A 23,286-nucleotide genomic window follows, 5' to 3' on the forward strand; every position below is an offset into this window, starting at 1 on the left:
GCCCCTTTGGCTGTGGCTCTCAACATCTCCCCCTCTCTTTTTAAACAACAAGCATGTGGCTTAGGGACCGTGCCTGCCTTAGGTTGTCCAATAGTACATATGGTTCTTACCCATTATCGGATGAGCTGACCTCAAGGCGTCAGCCTCCTGTCTTAGGCTGGTACCATTGCAATTGGATCTTATCCGTCATTGACTACCTGTCCAGCATACAGCCACACCTGTGGATAGGTCTTTGTACCAATGGGGGGGGTGAGGTTCTTTGCCTCACCTCTGTTGGCCCCAAAATTTTAGCTGAATGACCATGACAAGCAGAAGGGAGGAAGATACACCAAGCCAATTGATGGCTCCTTTTGGAGAAATTGTACCACCTATGACAGCATCAGCAAAAATACCCCAACACTACCACAAGTCGCTGCACCANAAGTGCTTCTAGAAGGTAAATGACAACAAATGAATTGACCTCATAGAATATTCTTTAGGGACCTAAATATTGTAATTTAATATTTAACTCTAAAAGAATTTAACTGTTCATGAACATGAAAGTAGTATTAGAAGCCATGGCAGCTTAAAAATAAACTTTATGCTAGCAGTTGAGCCAATATTTTTGAATAACAATTGTGTTTTCATTTGTGTAACATTCTTTAATGTGATAAACTGGAGACACAGAAATAATGGGTTGAAACAAGGAACATACAAAACTTCAATGATCACAGAACTCGTTTATGTGAAAATACCATCATTCCTAAAGGCTCAAGATTTTTGTTTCTCATTACCTGTCACCCATGCCAATGTTTAAGACGTAATTCTCCTTGGACTAGAATTTTTAGGTCAAGGGAGCAATAGAATGAAATCAACACAAATTACCTGTTAATGGAATATGAACCATTCATGATGGGTCCTGTTCTGTTAGGGTACAAAGAATATCTCCCTATTATATATCCTTCCCATGCAAGAAATCAATACAATTATTAAACATATTCATCTTACCTCTCTCATGGATTTTAAACCATATTTATGTTTTATCTTTAGTGGATGCAGTTATTTGGAAATTTTGGTGGTGTGTTTTTGCCTTCTTTTCTCATGATGTTGATGTTCATAGGTTGAGGATTTCCATGCATTTGGATGGATTTCTCTTCCTTGGTTACATGTGGGACCTTGTAGCATGCAAATTTTTCCTTTGGATGTGTCCTGGGCAGGGGTTATATCTCAGCACCTTGTCCACAAATGAGCATGTTCTACATGCTATTTCACTCACCAGTATCTCTTTCAGGGGGAGGGAACATACTTCAACAACAACCAAACCTTAAAGAAAAATGTTTATCATCTATAAATGAAATATATATTTTAAACAATCTCTAGAATACCACAAAATGAAGACATGGAGTAGGAAAAAAATATGTACCTGGCTAAAAAAAGAAGGCTTGGTTATAATAAAATTATTAGGACATATTTTAATCTTTCTACATTGAGAAAACTCATGTAGGAACCTGAAACATGTATGTACAAAGCCCACAGAGAATCAGAAAGATCTGTGGTAGACGCTCAGTTGTAGAGCAACTGCTTAGCATGCAAAAGCATCTCATTCGGTGCACATCATTGAGAAGAATGATAAACAACCAAAACATGTCACAGAAATATGAGCAAACATTTCATTGGTATTTGCAAGTATATTCTCAATTTACAACTCTTACTCAAAATTTCTGGGAAAAACTGTTCTCCAGCAAATAATGGATCCATTTTATAGGAAAGGAGTAAAATAAATTACATATGTGTTGAGTAAAACCACAAGACTCAAAAGTACTAAATCAAAATCATAAATATGTGTTTAGAAAAATTTGCAGTTAAGTTTTCAAAGGTAAAATCAATTTTGCAATGACCATTTATACAAAAATATTAATATATTCAACAATTCAAGATGCATAATGCTGGAGAGCACAGTGATCTGTATTCAGAGGAGGTGAGAAGGACCTTTAGAAGTTCAATGTCAAAGCTGAATTGGAAATATGGCAGCAGATATCTTGAGTGAATTATATCAGAATCATTGAATCCATTTTATTATAAATATGTTTCCTGCCCTTCATTTACCTTATAATTAACAAGTTCGATATTGTGTTGAGATTCTGGGGGAAGCTATATTTTTTGCTCATCTGAGAGAGTTTTCTTACCTAATTAGCTCAGATATAGTGTTTACAATAACAGCTAATATACATAGATATGTGATTCATACCCATGTGGGAAACTGGTGTCTCTTTATTTCCTTCATCATCTGGTTTAACCAACATTAAGTTTATTTTTCCTCTCTTGTGTGAATATAGTGGTCCCACAACTATGCAGACAATGTATTTATTATAAAGCATAAAGAGTTCAGACAAGATAATCCAAAAGGAAAACTGTTCTGAAAGCTTGCAGAATTATCAGATATTAATAAACTATTGTGTTTTAAAGAAATTGGTAAATACATTCAGAGTAACAGTGTTGATATTTGAGGAAAGTATTTGCATAAAAGTTCTGGTTCATCACAACATTGGCACTCTAGATTTCAGAATTTATCTCAGTAATGTCATGCATTCCTGGCATGCCATGGAATTGGTTTTTCAACCTAGCAACAATAAAATAATGATAAAAACAAACATATTAAGGATAATAATAAGATCAATATGAATAGAAATATTAGCCTTCTTTAAAACAACAAATTCTTCAAAAAGGTAATGTTGTTCACCCGAGTAACACACATGGATGCCCCACATATTGTGGTGCCTACTAGATACAGAGAAGAGAAATTGGTAGCTGTATGTTGTCCTGAATCTTCGAATCCCCACTAGTTTCAATTGTCTCTACACCAGATATAGTTTGAAAGCTGACAAACTGAAAAGAGCAGAGTAACATGCTCTCCATTTCCTCATATTTCTTATGTAAATTTTTGTACTTCCCTCATTTTCCTTTCTTCTTAGCTTTTCCATTTTACATTCTATGTATGAATTTTTGCCACTCCTTCTTGCCTGCCAATGTAACAAATTTATCTTAGTAATACAAATTCTTCATCTAAGACTTTGGAGTCCCTCCTAGTTCTCAAGAAACATGCTCAGAATAAAGCAAGGTTTATATTTGCACTTAATCTGCTTATGTCCTCTACTGTATGAACCAATAGCTGTTCATGTATAGAAAATCATGTTGTCTGTAGACCAGAATCATTGGAATCAATTTAGAATGTAATGGACATGTAGAAGCCAAGATCTGCTGAGTCAGAATAAGATTTTGAATGTGGTTCCCAAAAGATGATTTCTTACAGTTCCAGAGTTCCAGTGTCATTTTTTTTCCTGTAATTTTTTTTCAAAGTTAATTTTAGATACCTGTGGATTTGGGAAATGCTCAGTACCCATTCATATTTCTTTCTACTTTTCCATTTGCTGTTTCTGTCCTACATTTTTGTCCTAGGGTGTAGCAACATGTTGTCTATCACTAAATTGTATATATGCCTAATCATTTATGGTAAATGAACTTATCTTTGTGGGATCAGGTCATTACTCTTAAATTCTTTTTCAACTCTGAATAAGTCAGGAAGGTTGGGAAAGTTTTACTCTTCCCTTCATTCATCTTTGCAATTTGAAACTCAAATCCTTCTCACATTTTGAAAACCCTGCTCTTTTCCCTTCTCATTTGTGGCTTGAAGTTTGCAACTTCTCCTGAGTACAAATGATTCTTTTTCCTTTTTTCTCTGTGTACTCACTGCCTTTCTCAGTCTTCATTCCTGCTTCTTCTCTCCTTTTTCTTATTTTGAATTTAGTTGTAATAGAAGTATGTCTTAAATGCAACTAAATGAAACTCATAGTTCTGTTCCTTTAGCAATACCCCCAATTCAACATGTGGTTGAAACCTAATAAGATATGTCACTTCTTACCTTCCATTTCTTTACTAGTTATCTAACAGGCACATTCTTTGAACAATTATTGTATATTAGTGTTCATATGTTTTTTGGCAATATTCCCTCCAATGTATTTTGTATCCTATGTGGATCTTACCATGTACTTGTCCATTTATTTTCTTCTTTGCTCTTTGATGGAACTCACCAGATGTACTAGAAGCACACACTTCTGGATGTTGCTCAGAATGACTCTGGTAAAAATCATGATAATAATGAGTTGCATATAGATTTCATCATCCTTCTTTAGAGATACCCATATTTATAATTGTGAAGTCATTGGGATTGGAGATTAGACGATTACATTTGGTGAAACAGTACTTTCCATATGAGACACTATCCTATGCAGTCCAAATGAAGCTGAGCTCCTCTCTTCATCTGGCTACTGATGGGGTAAAAGCAGGAAGAATGAAAGAGGAAATGAGTTCCCTGACAACAAAATCACTGATATACATATATCCAAAACATCTCACATCAGTGCTCAACTAGCAAACTTTGTACTTTCCAGAAAAACACCAAACACAGTAGAATATTTATTTAAACCTCTTATGAGAAATGGAATTAATGTTACACAGATTCAATATTTTAAACATGGAAGGGCTGAATGTTTAGTGTTAAAATATGATACTACATGTAATAAGACACTTTCAAATCTATCATCTTGTGTGGGTATTAAACACTCTTGAACTTGTCTGATGTGAGTCACCAGAGTTTTCCAAATATTAATGTCTTTCAGCAAAATATTTACTTATACAAAATTTCATTTTAAGAATAGAGAAATTCAGAAAGAAAATGTGTCTGTATTTCATGTGCACAAACGTGATTACTCAATCTGTGTAGGGTAGGCAATACTTTTCACTGAAGAAAAAACTAAAAGGAATCCAAAGGAAGTAAGGCAGAAGAACATGTTGTGTTTACTGACTATTTTCAGAGACTAGAACAAGAAAAATTCGTGTATGACTGCACAACGAAAAGTAAAGGCTGTGGGAAAGCACTGGAAAGCCACAACACAGAGCTTTTGACCAGATGAAACACAGAAATAATGGCTTTTAAAACAAGGAATGCATTCATAGATGGAATAGTCTATATCCATGCCAGGGAATACTAGCTGGGTAGAAGAGATGAATCACCCTTCTGGTGGGCTGAGGAGAATTTCACCAACCCAATTCAAAAATTGAGAAAAACAGGAGATAGACTCTTCTCAAAACAAACATTACAAATTGTATACAGAAACAATAAACTTGGTCAACATGACTAGAATTCAAGGAAATACCATTAAAAATTGCATTGACATTTCAGATGCCTCCAATCAGAAAGATATTTATCAAGTATTCAAATAATAAATGCAGTGCAGGATGTGGGGGGAAAAGTGCAATCTTACACAGTGAGAGTGAAAATTAAGACTTCTACACTGGAAAGCAGTATGGAGTTTCCTCAGGATTCTAAGAATCCTGAAATAAGATTTTCCACTTTTTTCCCACTCCTAGATACTATCCCCAATGTAGCAAAATCATTATACATGTCAATATGAACTTCAAAGTTTTAGCATTGCAAGTCACAATTATAACATTATGGAACTCACTCTGATACCCATCAATAGAAGACTGGACTTTAAGAAAACATGGAAATTGGCACTGATCTTGAGCAAATTAGCTATTCATAATACACCATTATGTCAAAATGAATCCCCATAAAGTATATGAAAACCTAAATGTTCTAAAATTTAAAACTGTACCAGAAAAATGTCCTTAATATTATAAAGGAAAATATTTTAGAGCAGAAATAGGAAACTAATGTAGATTCCTCTCTATTCAAACACAGCATTTTAAGCAAAAGAAAATTTGGATTTTTGTGCAGATATCATACAATATTCAAAATACTGCCAAATCTCCTAGGCAGTATTAGAATACTAGTACAAGAGACACTTCACTCCAATTACTTTATACAGGCTTTCTTCCTGGGATATGACTAAAAAACATACATTTCTATTTTATTTTTTACAACATTGAACCATGGCATAAACAGTGGTTATGGAGACACCAAGAATAAGAATTTAGAATTATCATGGGTGTAAAATAGAATCTAAAACATAGATCTGATGAGACCTCTGAGCAGCTAGAGCTTGGTCCTGTGGTCTGCCTAAAGATTAAAATGTCGTGGTACTTTCATTGAAAAATGTCGTTTGAAGCTCTGTGACAGCAAGTGACAGGGTTATGTCTGGGAGAAAACTGGCAGCATGCAGAAAATCACACATTTAAGCAGATATACCACATATGGTCAACCCACTCAGCTGAGATGCATTTTGGATCCTTGTTCACATTTCCACAACTCTGATGCTTGTAGACACCCTCCTAGAATTACAATATAATCCTTTTCTCAATGTAGAAAGATATTGCCATAGGAGAAACTACATGATAAATGAGAGCAACATTCACAGTGGCTACATTTTATTATAAATCTCATTTGAAACCTTGAGTTATACTCAGAAGCACATTGAACATTCCTGTGGCCCAGCCTCTTACTTTGTTCATGTAATTAATCTTCAGTTTACACATGTCACTGAAAACTTTCTATCCTCTGTATTTCTGGAAGCATTCCCTCCAATAATGCCTGCATCAACTTCCTAGTGCACTGCTTACTGCCTTCTCATTATTCATCTACATTCATGCACATGCCCCTCATGGTCACATGCTTATAGCATTGTGCTTGCTTCTTCTATTTATGTATATACTACATATATGACCATTGGCCTCTTTAGAACATGGATGTCCAAGTATCTTAAATTTCCTAGTAATCTTTCATAATAATCTTTCAAATTCTACCTCACTCTGTATCTTGATTCTTCTCTTTGCCTGCAGTGTCCTCTGGAAGTTCTCATTACAAATTCCTATATAGTAAGGCAAACATATTCCTTTAAATCCTCTCTCTATTTACAGATTTCCAAACTCTTCGCATTGCTTTCCTCTGGTTAATAGCCTCACTTTGAAGTCTCCATTCATCTCTATTTTTAGAAAAGATTTTGTTCCTCGTCCCTGTTATCTCCTCTAACTCCTACCACAAACTCAATTATGGGTAGAAGTAAATAAAACTGTTGACAATAACATTAAGTAAAATCAGGACCCTCATGTTCAGGAACTGATGGACTAGATGGGAAAAGGAATACCTTACAGTTCTCATGTTTATTACCCAGTATGGAAACTGGATAATATCTGAGGTAGCCTGAGTGAAAGCAAAATGAGTTTATGTCAGAAATAACAGGCATAATAATGAAAGATCCACAAAAAAGAGTGATTCCTAATAGGAAAAAAAAAAGAACGGGAAAGCAGAAAAAAAACAGCATGGAGTTCATTGATTAAGGTGGAAATGTGATCTGTTAGTTGGGACACCAAAGATAAAGTACAAAGGATGTTTACAATTTAATATTTGAATGAAGCGATAGTAAAAATTGTAATGTTTCCTGTTTCCATGGAAATTTAAATATTTTTTTTCTGTAAAATTTTGTTTACCTTGAGTGTATCAACCTGTAAATTATTAAAGGTTTTGTACATGGTGACTAGTGTTTCCCCAAGAGCTGTTCTGAAGTATTTTATAAGTAACATTACTCCTTAGCGATGTCAATATGTACTGGGTTCAGAAGGACATGTCTATAATTACAGGTACTTTAGAGGCTGAGACAGTGCCCTGTCCGGTTTCTAGCAAATCAGGTTTACAGACACTCTGTCTCCAAATATAATGATATGTGAGTTAAATAATCATTATAGTCCTTGCCAAGGATACACATGTCCCTGGGTAAAATACAAAGGCCCACACACAAACAGCAATAAAAATTTCAAATAACAGATATATTCAGATATATATATACAGAATATATACAGATATATATATTCCCCTAAAATCAAGCTTAATATGAAAGTATAATTGGGAAAATAAAATTATGTGAGCATTACTGCTCTTCATTTTTATTTGGATAAATTGTCATCCACACTAATTTTATAAGGAGTTTAAGTAAATCTGTGCATTTGTCAGCAGAGTCACATTTGGACAAGTCATCAGAGGAAGAGCCTATGAGGCTTGATGGTACTAGATATAATCAGCAACAGGTATGCACATGTGTCAAATAAAATTCCTGATTACTTCTCTTTTCTTGATTCCAGAAGGTAAATTAGGCCTATTGAAATGGTAATTTTGTATTTAAGTATAGAGAATGTGACCTGTCTTGAACATTAAAATAGCTTTAAAAATCAAGATGGATTCCAAATATATATATATATATAAGCAGCTCCACCAATATTTTTGAATAATGTTTGTGTTTTCATCTGTGTAAACATACTTAAATGGTGGTTGATAAATTGGAGATTTAGGAATAAACAGTTGAACTAGGAACATACATAAATGCAATGCCACTGAACCCAGTCATGTAAAAACAGCTTCATTCCCAAAAGCTCAACATTTAATTTCACATCCATGTGAAAGTTAAAACACATTATTCTTCATAGATTCCAGTGTCTTGACCGAAGAAGAATACAGGCTCAACTCAGACACAAAACTGCCCATTAACAGAATATGAATCATTCAGGATGGATACTTTTCTGTTAATGTACAAACAATACCTACCTATTTCATATCCTTTCTCTGAAAGAAATTAGTACAATTATTAAACATGTGAGGGGATCTGGCTATGTGTCTTGGAGGTGCAAGGCATGCAGTAGTTTCTGATGTCTCCCTCTAAGTTGCTAAAATGAAACCCTCACACAACGTGTTTCCACTCAGGATTCTATTGTAGTTCTCAGGAGTGTGTCTACAAGCACTAGAGTGGTGGAAATGTGGACAAGGATTCCAAATGTATCTCAGCTATGTGGGTTGACCATACGTGGTATTCGTGCTTATGTGTGAATTTTTTTTTTTGCATGATACCACTATTCTACCAGAAATAACTTCATCACTTGCTGTCACAGAGCTTCAAAACACATTTTTCAGTGAAAGTACCATGACATTTTAATCTTTAGGTACACCACAGGACCAAGCTCTAGCTGCTCAGAGCTCTCAGCAGATCTATGTCTCAGATTCTAATTTAAACTCATGCTAATTCTAAATGCCTGTTGTGAGTTAACCACTGTTTATGTCAGAGTTCCATCCACATAGTTACTACAATGGCACCCTTCTCAAAGGTGTTTGCCCTCAGGATTTTATTGTAATCTCCAGGAGGGTGTCTGCAAGTATCAGTGTGGTGATAATGTGGATAAGAACTTGAAATGCCCCTCAGCTCAATGGCTTGACCATACCTTATGAGTCGGCACATGTGTGTTGTTCTGTAGGAGGACACTTTTCTTCCAGACATAACCTTGGTACCTACTGTCACAGAGCTTTAAACATGTCTCAGCGAATGTGCCAGGAACTTTTAATCTTTAGGCAGATCACAGAACTGAAGTCTAGCTACCCAGGGCTATCAGCTGATCTATGTTTCAGTTTATCTTCTACACCCATCCTACTACTTGTTATGGGTGCATCCATAACCACTGTTTAGACAGAGTTCCATGTTATGAAAGTTAAAATAGGAATGATATTTTTTTCCCTGCAATCTTGGAAGAAAGTATGGTTAAAACATACGGGGTGACTTGGCTCCTGCCCCTGCAGTCCCATTCTGTCTAGGAGATTTGGAAGTATTTAGAATTATGGTTGATATCTCTGAAAAAAAATCCAAGTCTCTTTTCCTGAAAATACTGTATTTGAAATGAGAGGAACCTTCATAAGGTTCCTATTTTTCACTAAAATATTGTCCTTTATAAAATTAAGGAGATTTTGCTGTTTTGGGCATTCTATTAATGTGAACAATTTGGGATTCAGTTTGACATAGTGGTGTATCATGAATAACTAATTTGCTCAAATCAGTGCCAAGTATCTTTTTGTGTTTTTTCCCTTATACATTTTCCTATTGATCAGTATTAGAGTTGGTTCCATAACTTTATAATTGTGACATGCAGTGCTAAAACATCAACATTCACAAATCACATGTACATACTGGTTTTGATACATTGGGGTTAAGATCAATGACTGGGGAAGCTGGGTCATATGGCAGTCATAGTCCTAGAATCCTGAGGAATGTCCATACTGGTTTCTTAATTTTCAGGCTGACAGCATAAGATTGTACTTTCCTCCCACATCCTGCACTAAACTTACTATTTGAATACTTGATAAGTGTTATTCTGACTGGGAGCATTTAAAATGTCAATGCAGTTTTGAATGGTATTTCCTTGAATTCTAGTGATGTTGACCAATTTTCATATGTCTGTGGGCAATTTGTAATTCCTGCTTTGAGAACTGTCTCTCTCTTGCTTTTAACCATTTCCTAATTGGGTTGGTGAGATTCTCCCCAGCCCTCCAGAAGGGAGATTCATTGCTTACATCCTGCTAGTTTTCCCTGGCACAGCTGCAGGCTATTCCTTCTATGAATGCATATCTTGTTTTAAAAGTCACACAGCCACATCAATGTTTATAGCAGCACAATTCACAATAGCTAGACTGTACAGCCAACCTAGATGCCTTCAATGGATGAATGGATAAAAAATGTGGCATATATACACAATGAAATATTACTCGGCACTAAAAAAATAATAAGATCATGGCATTTGCAGGGAAATGGATGGCGTTAGAGCAGATTATGCTACATGAAGTTAGCCAATCCCTAAAAAACAAATGCCGAATGTCTTCTCTGATATAAGGGGGGTGACTCAAAATGGGGAAGAGAGGAAGAGCATGGGAAGAAGATTACCTCTACATAGGGAAGAGGGGTGGGACGGAAAGGGAAGGAGCAAGGGAATTGCATGGATGGTGGAAGGAGACCCTCATTGTTACACAAAATACATGTATGAAGATGTGAGGGAAAAAAAGAATAGCATTACTCTAGATTAGGTAGAGAGAAGAGATGGGAGGGGAGGGGAGGGGATGGGGAGATAGGAAGGATAGTAGAATGAAACAGACATTATTATTATTGTGTGTGTATATGTGAATGCATGACCAACGTGATTCTGCAACCTGTATACTCAGAAAAAAGAGAAATTATATCCCATCTGATTCAAATGTATGATATGTCAAATTCATTGTACTATCATGTATAACTAATTAAAACAAATAAAAAAATAAAATAAATAAAATCAACACACTTACCTATAAAAAAAGATATGATTTCTGTGTTTCATCTGTTCTCTGGCTCTCTGTCATGGCTTTCTAGTATTTCTAAACAGCCTTTCTTCTTCATTATGCAGCTGTACACCAGTTATTTTGGCTCCAAACTCTGAAAGTAGCCAGGAAACACAGAATGATGCCATGCTACTGCCTTACTTCCTTGAAATTCCTTTCTTCAATGAAAAAGTTGCATATTCTAACCAAATTGACTGTGCTCATGTATCCACATAAAATATAGACACACCTTCTTACTGAATCTTTCTTCTTTCAAAATGAAAATTTGACTATGTAAATACTTTGAACAAAGTGATGAATATTTGGAAGGCTCTGGAGACTCAAATGAAACAAGTTCAGGAGTATTATTCTTCCTACTCCAGGTGACACATTTGAAAGTCTCTTATCACATTACAAATCATATTTTAACAAAAAAGAATTGGACCTTCATTGTTTAAAATGTTGTATCTGTATACCATCAAATCTAATTCACAAAAGCATTTTAAGTAAATTTTCTACCCTGTTTTTAGATTTAAGAAAGAATGCAGTATTTACTAATTAAGCACTGAAGTTAGTTGGTTTGGATATATGCATATCAGCAAATTTGTTTTAAGGGAACCCATTTCCTCTTTCATTCTTCCTGATTTTCCCCACATCAGTAGCCAGGTAAAGAGTAGAGCTCAGTTTTACCTGGACTGTATGTGAAATTGTGTCTCATGTAGAAATACCATTGCAGAAAATGTAATGGTCAAATCTGCAATTGCAATGTCTTTGTAACTATAAATATAATGATGGTCAGAAAGGGATTGCAGAAATCTATATGAAACTCATAATTGTCATTATTTTTCCCAGAGTGATTCTGAACAACATCGAGAAGTGTGTGCTTCTTCTGTATCCAGTAAATTTGATTCAAACACAAAGATGATAAATGGACATGGACAAGGTAAGAACCACATAGGATAAAAATACATTGAAAAGAATATGGCCAAAAGGGACTGACAAGTAAAGAAACAATTGAGATCTTTCACCTCTTTTGATTCCCAAGTATTTTTTGTTTGAGGCTATTATAAATGGAGTAGTTTTCCTCATTTCCCTCTTAGAAGATTAGTCACTGGTATAGAGAAATGCCTTTGATTTATGGGTGTTGATTTTATATCCTGCTACTTTGCTGAATTCATTTACTAGTTCTAGAAGTTTTCTGGTGGAGCTTTTTGGGTCTTCTAGGTAAATAATCATATCATCAGCAAATAGTGCTAATTTAAGTTCTTTTCCTATATATATCACTTTAATTTCTTTCATCTGTCTGATTGCTTTGGACAGTGTTTCAAGAACTATGTTAGATAGAAGTGGTGAAAGAGGGCATCCCTGTATTATTCCAGTTTTTAGAGAGAATGCCTTCATTTTTTCTCCATTTAGAATGATGTTGGCCTGGGGCTTAGCATAGACAGCTTTTATGATATCATCTCACTCCAGTCAGAATGGTAGCTATTATGAAGACAAACAGTTGGCAAGGAAGTGGAGAAAAATGTACTATCATACATTGCTAGTGGGACTGCAAATTGGTACGGCTAATATGGAAAGCAGTATGGAGATTCCTTGGAAAACTGGGGATGGAACCACCATTTGACCCCTATCCCTCTCCTTGGTCTATACTCAACGAACTTAAAAACAACATATTACAGGGACACAGCCACGTCAATGTTTACAGCAGCACAATTCACAATAGCTAAACTTTGGAACCAATCTAGATTCCTTTCAGTAAATGAATGGATAAAAAAATGTGGCATATATACATAACGGAATATTACTTAGCAATAAAAGAGAATAAATCATGGCAATTGCAGGTAAATGGATGGCATTGGAGAAGATAATGCTAAGTGAAGTTAGCCAATCCCAAAATAACAAATGCTGAATGTTTTCTCTGATATAAGGAGGCTGATTCATAGTGAGGCAAGGACATGGAGCATGGGAGGAATAGACAAACTCTAGATAGGGCAGAGGGGTGGGAGGGGAAGAGAAGGGGCAGGGTGTTAGCAAGGATGGTGGAATGTGATGGACATCATTATCCAAAGTACATGTATGAAAACATGAATTGGTGTAAACATACTTTATGTACAACCAGGTATATGAAAAATTGTGCTGTATATGTGCAATAAGAATTGTAATGCATTCTCCTGTCATTTATTTTTAAAAAGTCAATTAAAAATTAAAAAAGAAACAATCTACAGTGTAAATCATAAGGATACAGTAGAAAAAATTGATAAAGTGCTAATGTTGGCTTGAGTAAAGGAATGCTTTTTATTTGAGACCCAGAGCCCAAATCAAATAGAAGTACATGAAGCACATTGTCTTTACAGTAGCAAATAAATTTGTCAAATTTTTGAATAAAATATTTCACAAGGTCACAGATAAAAGTGTAAAAATTATCATTCACTTTGGGAAACATTCATGAAGAATAGGAATTGTTTAAAAAATTTTTTGAGGTAAAAATTTGTGAACAATATGAATTTATGTTTTTTAAATCTATTTTAAAATTTTGTTTCTGAGAATTGGTTCATTTATATTTGAATAGGTAGATTTGTAGATGAATCTTTGAGATATTTCTTTGCATTGAATCTGGCAACATCCACTTTTTCCACCAAGAAAGATTTGTTAAGCAAAAGACCCTGTTTAAGATTTGGATAATCAGAAATATTTCCTAAGGAAGACAAGATTTATTGGGCACAGTGGAACACATTCACTAGACTTTAAGCTAAACAACAGAAGAGGTCTTATCCCATCTGTTTGATCTGTAGAACATAGTACACGTTTTAGGTACTCTTTACATTTGTATAGTGTATAAATAATGCGTGTGAAAATATATATTCATTTATATACAAAAATTACTCACATATTATTTCTATTTTGTTTCCTTCCTGATACAAATTCTGTGATCCAATTAAAACATTTGAATTCAGGTTCTTCATTTGATGTAATAAAACTTAAAAACTGTCAATGCTCACAGTGTTTACTCCATGTAAAAAAAAATTGCAAAACTGGAAAATGAGGTTTCTGAACTTAAAAATAAATATTCTGAAGTAAAAACAGTGAAATTGGAGATTACAAAGAAAAATCTAGTATGGAAACAAGAACTTCAAAATTTGAGGTATGATTTGCTAGATTAAAAGAAGGGTTGGAACTCTTTCCTTTATACTACTGGTTCATGGGGGAATGTTTGTAACTGCTGACTTATTTTTAGCATATTGCAAGAAAGAAAACATTTTACTCATCTGGAATATAAAAATCTAGTGAATAAGATAACACACTGTTAAATCATCATTACTTATGAATATTAAATGTATATTCTTCTCAATCACAGTTTAATGGCTATCTTATAGAGATTGTTTATTTATTTATTTGTTTAGGTACCAGAGATTGAACCCAGGGGCACTTAACCACTTAGCCATATGTCCAACCAGTTCATTTATTTATTTATTTATTTAATTTTGAGACTCTAAGTTTCTTAGGTCCTTATTAAGTTGCAGAAGCTGACTTTGATCTTCAGATACTCCTGCCTCAGCTTTCCTAGTTGCTGGGATTACAGGCATGTGCCACCACCTGAATAGGAATCTATTTATACAACAAATAGAAATTTGGCTGGATTTGTATCTATATTTTTGGTTTTTGTAGTACAATGAATGTTTCAAGGAATGAAATTTAGAAAATCATTTTCCTCTATTTGTTTACTCTGAATACATTTTCAATGTAGAATTATTTGTTTAGAGAAACTTTTTAAAAAGGTATTTGATATAGATTTCTAAATTCCTCTCAATTTTCCTCTCAATTTTGTTACTGATAATTCTCCCAAAGATAATAAAATGGACATTTTCCACCGCTCAGAAACATGTTTTTAAACATTTATAGTTTTTCTTCTGGTGTTAAGGATCAAAACCGGCTTAGTTCAACTAAGTAGATGTGCTAGTGCTGAGCTAGACCCTCAACTACAGTTTTAATATTAATATCCATTTAAAAATGAAATGGGAAGTGATTACTGATTATTTTATTCAAATTAACTCTAGTTTATAAATAAAATTTCTTCTTATTTGTGAAAAAAACACATACTCTTAATTATTGGATCAAGTATTACGTTCAGTCTTGTTCCAAAGGGGAATTTTTTGTTGTTTATAAAATACATAATGCTCAACAAGGTAAGTTGAAAGTGCTGCTGCCATAAGAGAAACATAAAAAGTAGAATAAAGTTGTTTTTCTCAGGAATAATCAATTTAAAGATAAACATATTTTACTGCAGACACGCCTTTAAAAAGGAGGAGAATACAAGAAATGATTCTCTGTTTATTGAACAAAATAAGGACCAGTTGAATGAAACAGAAAATGAAGATAACAAAGAAATTAAAAAGAAACTTGAAATATCTGCCAGAAAATTTGATAGAGAATTAGATATTACAAGAGACAAATGTTATCAGGTAAATGAGTTTTCAGGAAATTTTTAATTTTTTATAAAATTTTATTTCAACAAACATTTATACTATCCCTTTAATGTACTCTATGCAGCCATGTTTCACTTCATGATGGGGATATGATCTGAGAAATGTGCTGTTTGGCAATTTCACCAACATACAATCATCATAAGTATGTACTTCAGACTTCTCCCAAAATACCAGGATAAATAATTTTCCAGGATCTACATTGTATATGCAGTATATTTGCTCCCAAATCATGGGTATGTGGGGTGTGACACCATCATTTAGGTTTAAAACAAAATATTATCTTACCCTAAAATGAAGTGATGACATTTGTGGCAAAATTAATTATTGCAAATTTGGCATCTTGTAGATATCCAGCATTTGTTTCCTGAAAAAAGAGTTGAGTTTAATAACTGACATAAATATCAGTTTAGGGCCTTTTATGTTAAGATACAGAGAAAACAGATTTAAAACTAGTCCAATATTTTGTTTAAATTTTTTCACAATTGCATCTCTGCCTGTATTTAGGAAATATCTTTACTTTTTGAGGACTTTCTTCTGTCATTTATGCAGTGTAATCTTGAATAATTCATGTGTGGAGAAGGTTAATTTGATTTAATAACCTACTTCTTTTCAATGATTATTTATTTTGAAGATACCCACTACTAATTAAGCTTTCAGACTTTCTATCCCCTGCTGAGATGAGGCCAAAATCTACTGAAAAGTGTCTCGAGGTCTCATTAGAACAAAATGACACCTACGGGTTGCCAGAATTTATAAGATGGGATTCCAGCAAAACATCTCTGCAAACAAAAATGATAGATATGGCCAAAACTGAAATGAATTGTTTTCCTCTGTTGTTTTCAAGTGTGTGTGTGTGTGTGTGTGTGTGTGCGTGTGCACGCGCATGTGTGTGTTGGACTAAATATTAACTATTTCCATCACGGAAAATATGGAGGATTTTAAATCCACATAGTATAACAATCAGGTGCATATTTAGGGAGTGAGGGTGGCATTGTTGTCCCACTGGATTAAGTAATGTTCTTAATTCAACTTTGTTTATCTGCAGCACTCCAATGGTGGCTTCACAATGGCCTCATTCAGAGAAAAGGCTTCTAATATTTTTCATAGGAATTGATGATTTTCATATGATCTCAAAACCCTTGCTTCTAACAGTAGATCTAGTTTAGGGACGTGTTTTCACTCCTTTGTTGTGTTAATGTGAAGGTGTGCTTATTATTCCCACTGTTAAGTAATGAGGAAAGTGTGGCCAGCAGAGACACTGGTTTTGGATATCATTTCCTTGATTTTGAGAAGAGAAACACTTTATAGCAAATAATCTCCTGTTTTGTACATAACACTTTGGGAAATAATAATGCACCATAATATGTACTCAGTAATAACTTACTTCGTAATAAATTAAGACAGTTTATTTTCTCTGTTTCACCCTTACTTATATTTCAAATTTCACTAAGAAGAAACAAATAATACTGAGCAGCAACTTAGAGATTTTTTCAGTAGAAATTTATGTATTTCACCATATTTATCATCAGTATTTTGCAACACAAGCCTTCTCTGGAGTTTATACATTCACAGGACATAAATAACTGGCTTGGCAGATGAGCACTAAAAGCAGAGGTGGAAGACTTGAAGAAAATCTCACAACTTGCCTGTAGTTTTGGCCCCACTCTGCTTCCAGAATTGTGTTCATTGATAAACATAGATATGCTTAGTTTTAACATAGATATTCCTAGTTTTAACATTTATTAATGTGTGCAATTCCTATAACTGACTACAAAATTTTAGTATAGAATATGCATAGAATATTTTAAGGTTAAAAAACCTTAGGTTTCCCTCAATAGATGAATAGATAAAGAAAATGTGGTATATGTACTCAATGGAATATTACTCAGTTTTAAAGAAGAGTGAAATTATAGCACTTGCCAGTAAATGGTTGGAGTTGGAGAATATCATGCTAAGCAAAATAAGCCAATCCCACAAAACCAAAGTTCGAATATTTTCTCTAATATGCAGAAGCTAATTCACAATAAGGCAGGGGGTGGGCACTAGGGAAGAATAGTGTTACCTTAGATAGAAGGAAGTGATGGGAGGGGAATGGAGGGGATGTGGGGATAGGAAAGATAGTAGAATGAAACAGACATTATTACTGTATGTATATATGTGACTGCATGACCAATATGATTCTACAACATGTACACTCAGAAAAATAAGAAATTATATCCCATCTATATATGATATATCAAAGTGCATAAATGCATTCTACTGTCATGTATATAACTAATGAAAACAAATAAAACAATTTAAAAAATAACTTAGGAAAGTTCTATGTGCCTGAGTATATATAGAGTTAAGGCTCTTACCATGGGCTTGTCTTATGAGATGTAAGAGGGCAAACTTTTTTTTTTTTTACATCATCATACTTAGTAATCACTTATTCTATGCCTTGGGTCTAATTCATAAATTTTTTAATTTTGAGATTCTTTAAATTTTAACTTCCTTTTACTCTCACAGATACATTTTGTTGAATTAAGTTTTTAAGTCTTAGGAATGAGTGCTTCTATATGATCTGAAGTTTACATCTAATATTTTTTCAGTGGGACACATATTTATTGCAATACTTTCACTATACAAATATACAGATTATTGATGAATTTCAGAGAAAATTTTGAAATATCATTTTGTTGTATGCTAGCCAAATGTATCCTTGATTTTACTTAGGTTTCTACTAGTGAAACAACAGAGAATGAGCTATGGCATGAATATCACAGGATGAAGGATGAAATCTCCATGATGAGACTGGAAATAGACAAAATAAAATATCAGAACCAGAAAAAAAACACCTTGACATTACTAAAATTTTAAGAGAAAGGAGTGATGACCTTGAAAGGAAATACAAACTAAATGAAGAAACACTTACAAAACCAACATGCCAGCATAATGAATAGTTGGATATTACAAAAGTGGAGAATACATTGCAAATTTTTACACTGGTGAGTGAGACACAAAGCACAGAAAGGCTGGAAACAGAAGACACATCATACCCGGCCAGACTGGCTGCTGCTCCACATCCTTGGGATAAAAGTCAAACACCAAAAAGAGATCTAGAACTTGCTTTCCAAAAAGCCAGAGATGAGGGCTTTATGTCGCGACCCCTTGCCGGCAAGGGAAAACACGACACAGGATTCTTCCTTCAGCAGTATATTCAGGCCTTGATTCATGTATCATCTTCTAGTGACCCGTCGCCGAGCGCCCAAGCACAGCCTAATAAAGCCTCCAGCATACCAATCTTAAGCTGCCACGTGGACCTTTCTCATAGGGTGGTAAGGGATTGCGTGCCAATTCTCCATATTAGGAGTTGTTTATCACAGGCCACAGTGGAAGCCGGCGCCATCTTCTAATGGCGGCCACGGTCTAATTAGAACGGCTCACCACAGCTTTAGTTCACAGAAAGAGAAGAATTTTGATGTATCTAACCTAAAAGATAGTAGTGAGATTCCTTACTAACAGGGTTCACTGTCAGAAATAAAAAACAGTGACCTAGAAAATGAGATTGGTCATAAAAGAGATACTTTCAGAGCAAGGACTTTGGATTCAGAACAAGAAAAAAGACACCTTAAACAAACAAAATGCCAAAGGAAGGGGATGGAACATAGGTATCAAAATGAACAAGAAGATCTAAGAAACAGCTATTCCCCAAGTCTACAAGTGTTTTGTGCCTACTCACAAGGCACAGCTGGAATACAGCTTTTAAATCACCTCTCTGACAGTCTTCTGTTCAACTTGACAGAATTACATCCTGAGATAATTGTCCTGGTTTCTCCTTTGCTAGAAAAGCAATATGACTCATTTTTCCCCTTTTTTCTCCAAAACTTGTCCTTAGATATGAATTGTCATCAGGGATAAAGTCTGAGCTCTGGGTAACACCATGTTGTTTACTGAAATGAAGTCACTTATGAGCAAGGCTATGGAGTATGACAACTCTTCTTTCTCTCCTTCTCTTTTTCTGTCTGTGCCCTTTCTCCTCTCACAAACTTAAACCAAGTTTATAGAATGGAGATATGCCCTCCCCCACCGCCACCTTTCAGGGGAGAAGAAAATTAATTGTGAAACCAAGTTGCATTTAAACTGTTTGTAATAAGTCTATTCTTATACAGTATAATAAGTTTATAATAAGTCTGTACTATATACAGAAGGATATTTGGCTGACAATCATGTTTTCTGCCTAAGTATGACCAAATACATTAAGAATTCAAAGTGAAAACTGAAAAACAAAAAAGCGTGGCATGGTTAGTGTGCCAAACAGAGGTTGAGCTGACTCTTGGGTCCTGAATTCCAGGCCCACTGTGCTGCTGATGAGCCACATGTGTTTGAACTCAACACACAGCTCTCAGCTTTTGGGCACTTAGGTTGAACCCCCTCAACAATAAAATGTGAAATTTAGGTAACATGATTTTTAGTCCTTCTCAGTTCTAAACTTTCTGAGGCTCCAGCACAAAACACCTGTGTTAAGCATCCATTTATTTGAATTGCAAATATTCATCAAGAGTTAAGAATAAAAATAGAATAATTCTAAAACAAATAACTCTTACTGTGACAAACATACAATTATCACAAAACTGGAGCATTTTGAGAATGAAAGGTCTCCTAAAGAATTAAACATATCTAAGCAAAAGATATATATACATATGTAATATACATACATATATATGTATATGTGTGTATATATATTATATATAATATATATAAAGACTAACCACTTTTTGTATTATTTTGGTGAACCTATATAATAGTTATTTTAAAAAACTGTTTAAAAAGAAAATTTTAAATAATATTTTATGCATGAAAGCAATGAAATACGATTTTTGTATAGCTTAATTTTTGAAATTACAAAGGAGAATATTAACTCTTGGTCCATACAGAAGAACTTTCATCATTTAAAAAAAAATCATATTCTTCTTTAGCACTGTTCCACTTGTATCTTTCAAAATAATATATTTCTTATTCCAGTATGGTACCATTATTATCATTTTCATGAAATTGTACTGTGTGATATTCTGGGATTAAAGCAATTGATTTTTTAAAATTTTTTTTGTAGTTGTAGATGTACAAAATGCCTTTATTTTATTTGTTTATCTTTATGTGGTGCTGAGGATGGAACCCAGTGCCTCACACATGCTAGATAAGTGCTCTGACACTAAGCTACAGCCCCAGCCCATCAATTTTTTTAAACATCTGACTCTTCTCTTTTTTCCTGCATGTACCAGAGTTTGTTTATTCAATCACTTACAGAGAACACCTTAGATCCTCTCATATTTTGACAATTACTATTAAGGTGACAGATTATTAATACTGGAGGAATATCAGGGCTTAATAACCTTCTAGATTATGAATCCTGAGCAATTTCAGACCAAGAGACTGAATGTCTTCTGCACTAAGCATATAAAAAAAGGAATTACAATTAACATGCAATAATAATTAAAATTAATTTTATTTTTATTATAGTTTTATAGTTATACACATTAGTTGGGTTCATTGCAACAAACTTGTACATGCACCAAATTCTGATTCATTTTAGGATTCCTTCCCTCTTTTCCCTTCCATCCTTTCTCCCCTCCCCCATTCTTATTCCTCTACTCTATTAGACATTTTATCATTCATTTATATTTGAGTGGTCCTTTTTACTTATGCATAACTGTGAAATCACCCGTGGTATATTTACATATGTACATATACTGATGTGTTTTAAAAAATCATTTTTCCTTGCCTCCGCTTACCCATCCTCCCACTTTGCCTCTAGATGTCATTCTACATTACTAATCTGTGTATTTATGTATTTATGTAATCCTATGAATCACTCCCACTTTCCTTTGTTTTACTCTAGCTAGTACATATAGAGTTTCTGAATTTGGTTTATTTCATATTCTCCATTTCCTCAATTTACTAGTAAATGCCATAATTTTGTTCCTTTTGTTGGCTGAGTAGAACTCCACTGCGAATATTTATATCTATATCTATCTATATATCTCACAATTTTTTAATTCATTCATCTATTAACAGGCACCTGGGTTGATTCCATGATTGTGAATTGTGCTGTTATAAACACTAAGATGGCTCTATCATTATTTGCCAGTTTAAGATCTTTTGGAAAAATACTAAAAAGTGGAGTATCTGGGTCAAATGGTGGTTTCGTACTAGTTATTTTTGAGGAATCTCCTACTGCTCTCCAGAGTGGTCATACTAGTCTGCAGTATGACCAAACAACAAGTGTACCTTTTTCCCCACAACTTCACCATTTATTATTGTTTGTATTCAATATCCTTCTGACTGGAGTAATAAGAAATCTTATTTGCATTTCCCTGTCTGAAGATGTTGAATTTTTTTTTCATATATTTTTTGGCCAGTTATGTTTCTTCTTTTGACAAATTTCTGTTTAGTTCTTTTGTCACTTATTTATTGAGTTATTTGTAGTTAGCTGATCAACATTTTCTCCCGAATATTCAGCAACCTACCTCCTGTCCTTACCAATTACTATCCATGAAATTAATACTATTATTAATATAGTATCATTCAGCTATCATTATAACCACATACTGAGCGATTATTATGTGCCCAGCCCTGATCTAAACACGTTTCATGTACTTACTCATGTCATCCACTCATCTATCCTAGGAGGTAGCTGTTATTTTAATTTTATAGGTAAGGAAACTGAGGCACTGCTGAGAGCCACGGCCGAGTCTGTATGGTCCCTGGCATTTTGCCAACAGTATTGATTGACAGGCGAGGCATTACTATCCGCCTCTGCCGCAACTTTTGAGTTCTCGCACTATTTTGGAGTTCTCGTGGGGATTTCCGGGGATTCCCCGAGAGTTCCCATTGGTTGGGGAAGTGCAGGAGGAGGGATTTCCGAGAGAGATATTTCCGGCTGGGGGTTTTTCTGGAGAAGCCTCGTGGCGTTCGGGAGGATTCCCCGGGAGCTGTGTGAAGTGTTTTCCTGCAGTTTAAAAATAAAGTTTGTTCCTGCTTCAGTGGCTCGTGATTTGTGCCCAGCCAGACTGCGGCAAGGCACTGAGAGGCAGAGTTATTTGCCCAAGGCCCACAAACAGTAACAATGGGATTGAGCTAAAATGTGGCTATCTTGGGCTGGGGTTGTGGCTTAGCAGTACAGTGATCGCCTACCACACGCAAGGCGTGCAGTTTGATCCTCACACTACATAATTAATTAATAAATAAATAAATAAATAAATAAATAAATAGTGGCTGGCTGTCTTGAGGACCCCACTTCCCAACCACTGCATGTGGTGCTTCTCTACCACCAATATCTCATGAGATCCTCATGGAAACCTCCTGCAGCTTCCTGAGGAGAATCCTCTTTGCCTTTAGAGAAAGAGACCTCTCCAACTGTGTGCTCTGCAACATGGCTATTTTTTGTTCACAGGTTATGTCACTTGGATGGGGATCCTTTATTTGCCCAGCATAGAGATGAAAATGGTATATCAAGATCAGTTTTTACTGAGAGTAAAAACTGGTACATGCAAAGCACTTGCTCAGGGATGGAAATAAAAAAAAAAAAAAAAGCATTTTGCCAAGGGAATAGAAGAAGATAAGAATGAGTGAAGGAGGGAGAGCCAGAAAGGAATTTTTATCAGGTTCACTTGTTTGTTCTGTCCCAAGTGTTACATGCTTGTGGCATCCAATACTATCAAATTA

General features: G+C 34.7%; 1 long non-coding RNA gene across 1 annotated transcript; it reads right to left on the bottom strand.

Moving 5' to 3' along the window:
* Nucleotides 1-424: 424 nt before the first annotated feature.
* On the bottom strand, nucleotides 425-18,725 carry LOC125611117. The gene is made up of 5 exons (XR_007341252.1): nucleotides 18,621-18,725; nucleotides 15,868-15,946; nucleotides 11,084-11,210; nucleotides 4,020-4,113; nucleotides 425-2,999 (listed from the first exon to the last, which is right to left on the bottom strand). It is a non-coding gene; the product is annotated as an uncharacterized LOC125611117 (long non-coding RNA).
* Between the last annotated feature and the right edge of the window lie 4,561 nt (nucleotides 18,726-23,286).

The sequence above is a fragment of the Marmota marmota genome, unplaced genomic scaffold (genome assembly GCF_001458135.2).
Source record: "Marmota marmota marmota unplaced genomic scaffold, marMar, whole genome shotgun sequence".
In the NCBI taxonomy this organism is placed as follows: Eukaryota; Metazoa; Chordata; class Mammalia; order Rodentia; family Sciuridae; genus Marmota; species Marmota marmota.